The sequence below is a fragment of the Thermobia domestica genome, unplaced genomic scaffold (genome assembly GCF_964235325.1).
Source record: "Thermobia domestica unplaced genomic scaffold, izTheDome1.hap1.1 HAP1_SCAFFOLD_1645, whole genome shotgun sequence".
NCBI classification, from domain to species: Eukaryota; Metazoa; Arthropoda; class Insecta; order Zygentoma; family Lepismatidae; genus Thermobia; species Thermobia domestica.
In genome coordinates, this window is record NW_027657355.1 from 15,698 (window position 1) to 23,491 (window position 7,794).

The 7,794-nt window shown below is 39.1% G+C and overlaps 1 non-coding gene across 1 annotated transcript; it reads right to left on the bottom strand.

Annotated features, from left to right (window-relative positions):
• Nucleotides 1–5,909: 5,909 nt before the first annotated feature.
• LOC145677936 (5S ribosomal RNA) lies at nucleotides 5,910–6,028 on the bottom strand. Its single transcript, XR_014130103.1, has one exon. It is a non-coding gene; the product is annotated as a 5S ribosomal RNA (ribosomal RNA).
• Between the last annotated feature and the right edge of the window lie 1,766 nt (nucleotides 6,029–7,794).

A 7,794-nucleotide genomic window follows, 5' to 3' on the forward strand; every position in this document is an offset into this window, starting at 1 on the left:
GAAAATTATAAGCACAAGGAGGGTGAAAAAGTAGTGTGACCGACTTAGCAATGACTGAAACATAAAATAGAAAAGCGAATAAAAACAAATGCCTTTTGAGTTATGTGGAATAAAGTTTCTTCTAGCCAGTAAGGAAGAATAGGATCTGGTGCATTCATTGAATACCTGAAAAAAATCGTTTATCAAAATAGAAGGAAACACACTTATCGTTGTGGCAACTACGAACTTCTGTTTACCTCAGCCCGCCTCAGCAAGTGCTTTCTATCCGGTCCGCGCTCCGTAACCAAACTCAACGCTGCCTGCCAGCGAAAATTTCATTCTTCAGTATCGTTGAGTTTATTGCAGAAAGCAATGGCAGATACGGCATCAGCACCTGCAGCCCCGGCACAGGCTTCTCCTAAGAAGTCTGCAAAGCCTAAGAAACCAAAAACAACACCTTCTCATCCAAGAACATCAGAAATGGTGAACAACGCCATCAAGAATTTGAAGGAAAGGGGAGGAAGTTCACTGCAAGCTATTAAGAAATACATCTCTCAGAACTACAAAGTGGATGCCGAGAAGCTTGCTCCATTTATCAAGAAATACTTGAGAAGTGCAGTTGCTTCTGGGTCTTTGGTTCAGACCAAGGGAAAAGGTGCATCTGGATCGTTTAAGCTTAGTGCTTCATCGCTGAAGGAGAAGCCTGAAGGTGGATCTTCAACCAAGGCGAAACGATCAGCATCAAAGGAGAAGAAGCCTGCGAAAAAGCCAGCAGCTAAACGTCCCAAGAAGACTGGTGAAAAGAAAAAGGCTGCTGCTCCCAAACCTAAGAAATCACCATCTAAAGTGAAGAAGGCAAAAACTCCCAAGAAGCCAAAGGCCCCGAAGCCAAAGAAGGCTACAGCAAAACCGAAAAGTGCTAAGAAGGCTGCACCAAAGAAGAAGTAAATGTGTCAGTAAATCATCTGACATTTTAAAACGGCTCTTTTTAGAGCCATCAAATACTTTGAGAAGAGTAAAATTGTGCTTTTCCTATCATTATCACATGTTCATTCATAGCAATGTATAGTATACACGCAAGGGACTTTGAGTTTTCTTTTTAACCGAAGCACTTCTTGATGTAAGTGCTTTATAACAGAGGGGAATTGAGGGTGGGGAAAGAAAGCTTTCACGGGTGTCAAGAATGGTGTACTCGAAAAAAAATGGGGAACACATTACGTAATGTCAATTTGTGATCACTTACTTTTTCCTTGTTCCTATCTTCAAGTAGCGAAACAGTACAGAAAACGCACTTAATGCATTTGTTAGAAAAACTTTTGCAGGCTGACTGGGTTCGATTCTCGGTGGGAGCTCAAATGTTTCGCATTGCACGTTAATAAGTAGGTCCACGTTTGAAACAGCCTTGCTGCTGAAAGGGACACTAAACTAAAATCAACTCTTTTCAAGGCTGGGGTGAAAGAAATGTTCGAACTTATTACAACTCGTGAAAGTGAAGTAGACTGTTTCAATTTAACGTCGTACTATTATGATTTTTATGATAAAGGAGACGGGTGATTACGCCTAATGAATGATGGAAATACTGGTGTAATGAGAAAGTGTTAGGAAAAGGGAACACGCTAATAACCACGGATACCGTCTTATAATTCGTAATATTGCTATAAAGAAAAATAGTAACACCAGCAGAAATGTAGGTGTACAATTGAACTGATGTTAAGTACAAACAGACACTTAAAGAAAGTTTAGTTTAACGTTTGCATTCAACAGCAGCGACCTCTGAGAAAATATTACTTTTGCTACCTTGGAAGAAGTACATATTTCGCCTGCGAGTTCTATGAGATTAATAACGTTGAGAAGGGCAAACAGTGGTTGAATCGAAGTTAACTTATGCAACATATGGCAAAATCGAATCCTTGACCACATAAAACGAAGATAATCAATCGGTAAACATAGGGGAAAACTAAAGAATATACTTGAAAGATAGGATGATATACGAAACGAGAGGAAAACGAAGGTAGATGTATTAACTATGCAACATACGGCGTGAGAATTTAAAAAAAAAAGATAACAAGTATGGACAAGATCCTTGTTAGGATAACAGCATCTCTAAGTAGTGTATTGGTCCTAAAAAGGACCGTTTTTGAACTCAGTGCCAGAACTTCAAACTTAAGCACGTTCCCCACGGATGCGGCGAGCAAGCTGAATGTCCTTAGGCATGATTGTGACTCTCTTTGCGTGAATAGCACACAAGTTGGTGTCTTCGAAAAGCCCTACAAGGTAAGCTTCACTTGCCTCCTGTAAAGCCATGACAGCTGAGCTTTGGAAGCGAAGATCTGTCTTGAAATCTTGTGCAATTTCTCGGACGAGTCGTTGGAAGGGCAGCTTGCGGATGAGCAATTCAGTGCTCTTCTGGTAACGACGAATTTCTCGGAGAGCCACAGTACCAGGCCTGTAACGATGGGGCTTTTTCACTCCACCGGTAGCTGGAGCACTCTTTCTTGCAGCTTTGGTGGCAAGCTGCTTTCGAGGAGCTTTGCCTCCAGTAGATTTCCTAGCTGTCTGCTTGGTACGTGCCATTGCAACTGTCACGACTTGTTTCAAATAATTGCGCGCTGAATGAAGTCAAGTTATATAAAGAGCAAAACCGTTAAATCAAGCTATTTCTCATTGGATAAAGTCAGTCGAAAAGGACAGTTCTCATTGGCTTAGACACGTTTTGTGTTTTTCCTCCGTGCTTTCCCTGCATGATCGAAGGAACAAAACCACGAGTCTTGGGCTGCTTGGGCTTGTATTTCTCGTGTGTGGTGAGCGAAGCAGTAACATATCGAAATGACAGGACGTGGAAAAGGAGGCAAGGGTCTTGGCAAAGGAGGTGCCAAGCGCCACCGTAAAGTTCTTCGTGACAACATCCAGGGTATCACCAAACCCGCTATTAGGCGTCTTGCTCGCCGTGGTGGTGTGAAGCGTATCTCTGGTCTCATTTATGAAGAGACCCGAGGAGTATTGAAAGTATTCCTGGAGAACGTAATCAGAGATGCTGTTACATACACAGAACACGCCAAGAGGAAGACAGTGACAGCTATGGATGTTGTGTATGCCTTGAAGAGGCAAGGAAGAACCCTGTACGGTTTCGGAGGTTAAGTTGGGGTTCCTCCTATTTTGGATATAAAATTGGCATAAACGGCTCTTTTCAGAGCCAACAAATTTATATAAAGGGAAAGATTTACTTTGTGCGATTTTCTGTTAGATTATAAGAATTCGTGTAACTACATTAAAGCCTTTTGATGCACACAAAATTACAGACGTAGAGAGATTAATTTGAGAAAATCATACGTTTTTTTTTACATTATGTACGTTCATGTATACGTATTCATATGTAGCAGTATTAATGCTGGAGAAGGGGTTCTGGTTGGAAATTGGCGATTTGTTGGAAGTAGCGAGCATGAGAGATGCGAAACGCAAGTCGGAATTTCTGTTCTGACAGTAGGATGTACGTATAGAGGCTTATACAACTTCTATACTGTGCTGTGAGGGGCGAATAATGCGTTAGAAACCTGAATCTTGTCCTTTATCTTGTTTACGTGGTCTTGGGTTCGATTTTTTTCTTTTGCGGTAGTGTCTATTGTGATTTACATGTAAATTAATGACACTTCGTAGCGGGTTAGTAAAATAAAGAGTAATACAAATATGAGATGTAGGTTAATGCATTGTATACTTCACATTATTTACTAAAGAAAGGCAGTAGTTACAAGAAACCTAGGCTCGCTCGTTGGGCACAGTAGCAAATGAGTTCTGAGATCAGAGAATAAGAGTAGTTGCGTATTACAAACCATATACATATAACACATATCACACAAATATGAATATCGACCTTGCAAAGAATAAATCGTACTTAAGTGTGCATTTAATGTCATTACTATGTTGCAAAAGAAATTTAGGAAAGTTTTTTGATCCGCTCTGTTCATGATGTCATTGGGGCATAGTAATGAACAATAATAAATGTCGAGAACATATTGAACAGAGTAATTTCAGCCAAGCCAACGCAAGAGAGAAACATGAGTGCTTTAAGAATGTTGGAAATTCCTTTGTCTAGCATGAAGTACATGAGAATATGTGGTATGAGGTTTTCTTCCATTGCTGAGAATCTGGGCTCGACTGTCCTGTCCTCTGGGTAATATGAGCCCGATGTACGCAAATATCAAAAAAATGTAGCTAGCGACAATACAAAAGGTAATGATCTTATAATTAATAATGTAGTGGGAACTAAGCACATCGCTGTTTGGAGTATTCTAAAGATAGTGTGACTTCCTATGGGCTTCAATTACGATCGACGACTACACATACTAATTAATCGAATAGCAGCGAGAATTTCGAATGACACTAAGCAACTATCTCAGACACTTTTGATGAGTCTGTATATCGAAAACAATTCATTTCAATCGTAAATCTCCTCTATAAAGGGGTTTGTGGCCCTCATAAGGGCCGATTTGTATGAGATATAGGTCTTACATTTATGCCTTCTTCTCAGTTTTCTTGGGCAGAAGTACAGCTTGAATGTTGGGCAAAACACCACCCTGAGCGATTGTAACTCCAGACAACAACTTGTTTAATTCCTCGTCGTTACGGATAGCTAACTGCAGATGACGTGGAATAATCCTAGTCTTCTTGTTGTCACGAGCAGCGTTGCCTGCCAACTCAAGAACTTCAGCTGCCAGGTATTCCATGACTGCAGCCAAATACACGGGAGCGCCAGCACCAACTCGTTCGGCATAGTTACCCTTTCGCAAAAGACGATGGATTCTGCCTACTGGGAATTGAAGGCCAGCCCTGCTGGAGCGGGACTTGCTCTTTCCCTTGACTTTTCCACCTTTGCCGCGACCAGACATTGTTCAATATTCTTTCGTAATAAGATGAGAGGAAAAATTGCGGCCTCCCATGAATCAAGTCAGTTTTGTTACTACTTCAAGCGTGCACCCGAGTGCATCAAATGAAAAGCAAGGCAGTTGGCGCGAATTGAAACACGTACTGTAATTTAAATGAAGTCGATAAATCGGCGGACACATCTAATTTTGCTGAACGAGTGAGTCATCATGCCACCAAAAACTAGCGGAAAGGCTGCAAAGAAGGCTGGTAAAGCCCAAAAGAATATCTCCAAGGGAGATAAGAAGAAGAAGAGGAGGAGGAAGGAGAGCTATGCCATTTACATCTACAAAGTTTTGAAGCAAGTGCATCCTGACACTGGCATATCTAGCAAAGCTATGAGTATCATGAACAGCTTTGTTAATGACATCTTCGAGCGTATTGCTGCTGAAGCTTCTCGTTTGGCCCATTACAATAAGCGGTCAACTATCACCAGCCGGGAAATCCAAACAGCTGTGCGCCTTCTTTTGCCTGGTGAACTTGCCAAGCACGCTGTAAGTGAGGGTACGAAGGCTGTTACCAAGTACACAAGCTCTAAGTAAAAATCTTCTTCAAGATTTTTCATTTCAAACGGTCCTTGTCAGGACCAACACATTATTCGAAAGAGTTAAATCACGAAATTTGCTTCATTCTGTTATGTAGAAACACCTTGAAATCCAATTTCTATATGCTGTTAGTAAAAAAGTAAAGCACATAGCGGAGATGTGTCGTGCTTGTATACGAAAGGCATTTACTCGCCGGAGATCTACACTTAGTCATAATAATTTACTTTTAAAAAGTGGTAATACATTCCGTGTTAAGTATAGTAGTAGGTGCACACGGATCGGAAATCAGGTTATTTTAATGTGCCGTGCAAATAAACAGGCTGTTAGTGTAAGAAATAGTGGGTATAACGCTTAGAATATCGATTAATCGCTATGAAATAATGTTGATAAATTATCTCTTGAAAGTACTATAAAATTAATGTTTCTAGTATTTTCGTACTTGAAGGATAATGAAATTTGAAAAAGAGATGCCAACAGCACCTGGTGTTCCCAGGCGGTCACCCATCCAAGTACTGACCAGGCCCGATGCTGCTTGACTTCGGTGATCGGACGAGAACCGGTATATTCAGCATGGTATGGCCGTTGGCAACTACCTTTTCTTCAATGTCCTGTTAAGGAAGTATGTTTTAAGTAAGAATTGACATTATTAACTATAAAGGCAAGCATATTAACGTCGTTAACATTACTTGGAATATACTAATATTCGAATAAATATTTGAATGTTCGAATGATGAGTGATTCGGATGTTCATAGTGCCACTATGTCCTATCGAGTTTACTATCACGAACCACGTATGAAATTGTATATAAATAAATAAAAATAAATCCTTTATTAAGTATTGATTACAGGAAAAAGGCAAACTTACATTCTTTAATGTACACAATGAAATGTATGAAAGATATTTTTAAGATATGTTTCACTTACCCTTTATAACGCAAGGTAGTTTTCAGTGTAGCATCCTCTTCAGCTGCGAGATAACGTAAGGCAGATGATCATTCAGTCGTGAAGCACTAAAATGTAATATACATTTTAACTATTATCGATAAGAATTATTTACTGCAGGGATGCAAATAAAGTGAGGCAAATTAGTAAATAAAAACCGATACTGTAACTGATAATGTAATTACGTATCTGTATTAGTTGTATATACAGTAATCGCACGATTATCCGCGGAGTTGGATGTTGGCATAATCGCGCATAATCAGCAGTATGAGCAGAAAAGGGAAATGAAATGAAATCTTTAGATTTACGTCGCATACTTATACCGGTTACGCTAAAGGAGACGGTGATGATGAGTACTGAATGAAGAAAGTGGGAGGAAACGGGAGAAACCCGAGAAAACCCATGAGCACGGTCTTTATGCACGACAAAGTTCACACGGCACGAGCTGGGATTGAACCAGGGACCCCAAGCACCGGAGGCCAAAAAAGGGACAAAAAGTCTTTCGTGCAACTTTCGTTTTCGGTAAAAAGTTTACACATAATTTAGAAAGAGTAGTTTTCTGGTCTTTTTATTTCACAAGTTGGTTCATGTCTATATTTTTTACATGCATAAAAAATTTTTCAACTCCCTTGCTTAGTTCCTGTTAAAGACCTCTACCTCTGATTGTATTTTTTGCACATATTCTTATTGTTTTCAGACAACATTTCTAAGAGCGTAATTTATCGTCAGCAAGAAAAGAAAAGGAAAGCCTCGGATAGTGGAATGTGTACTGTATATATATATATATATATATATATATATATATATATATATACGTATTAGTATATAGTTTTATTTTATACGTCTCCTATTATTACACAATGTGCAGATATTGTGAAAGCGCAAGTAAATATGTATAACTCCCCGTTCTGCACTTAATAACTTGAAAGAAGTTCGGGGAAGGTAGTGTAACAGAAAGTGCAAACAGAAATGAGGGTTTACAGGCATTTAATATTATTCCGTAGTAGTATGATTTTTGTAAAATATATATATATATATATATATATTATTATATATATATATATATATATATATATATATATATATATATATAAACATACATATTCAATGATAGTAAGAGGTTAGCAGCACTGATAGAACTGCAGAAAGTACAAAACCGTTAATAAGAAAGAGAGAGAGATGGTGGCCGCTTTTGTGCTTTTCATTGGCTAATTCCGAATTGCGCGCGAATACGTACGAGATTTCTTTCTTTTCCTCTTCGCAGCCCAGATGTTGCCAATTAGAAGTTTTTAGTACTACATTTGTATGAAAATGTTGCCTTTAAGAAATGTGGTTTGCATACGGAGAAAAGAGCAAAATGAATATTTATCTTAGTGGGCATGAAAAAAGACGAAACATTTTGCAAGATGGA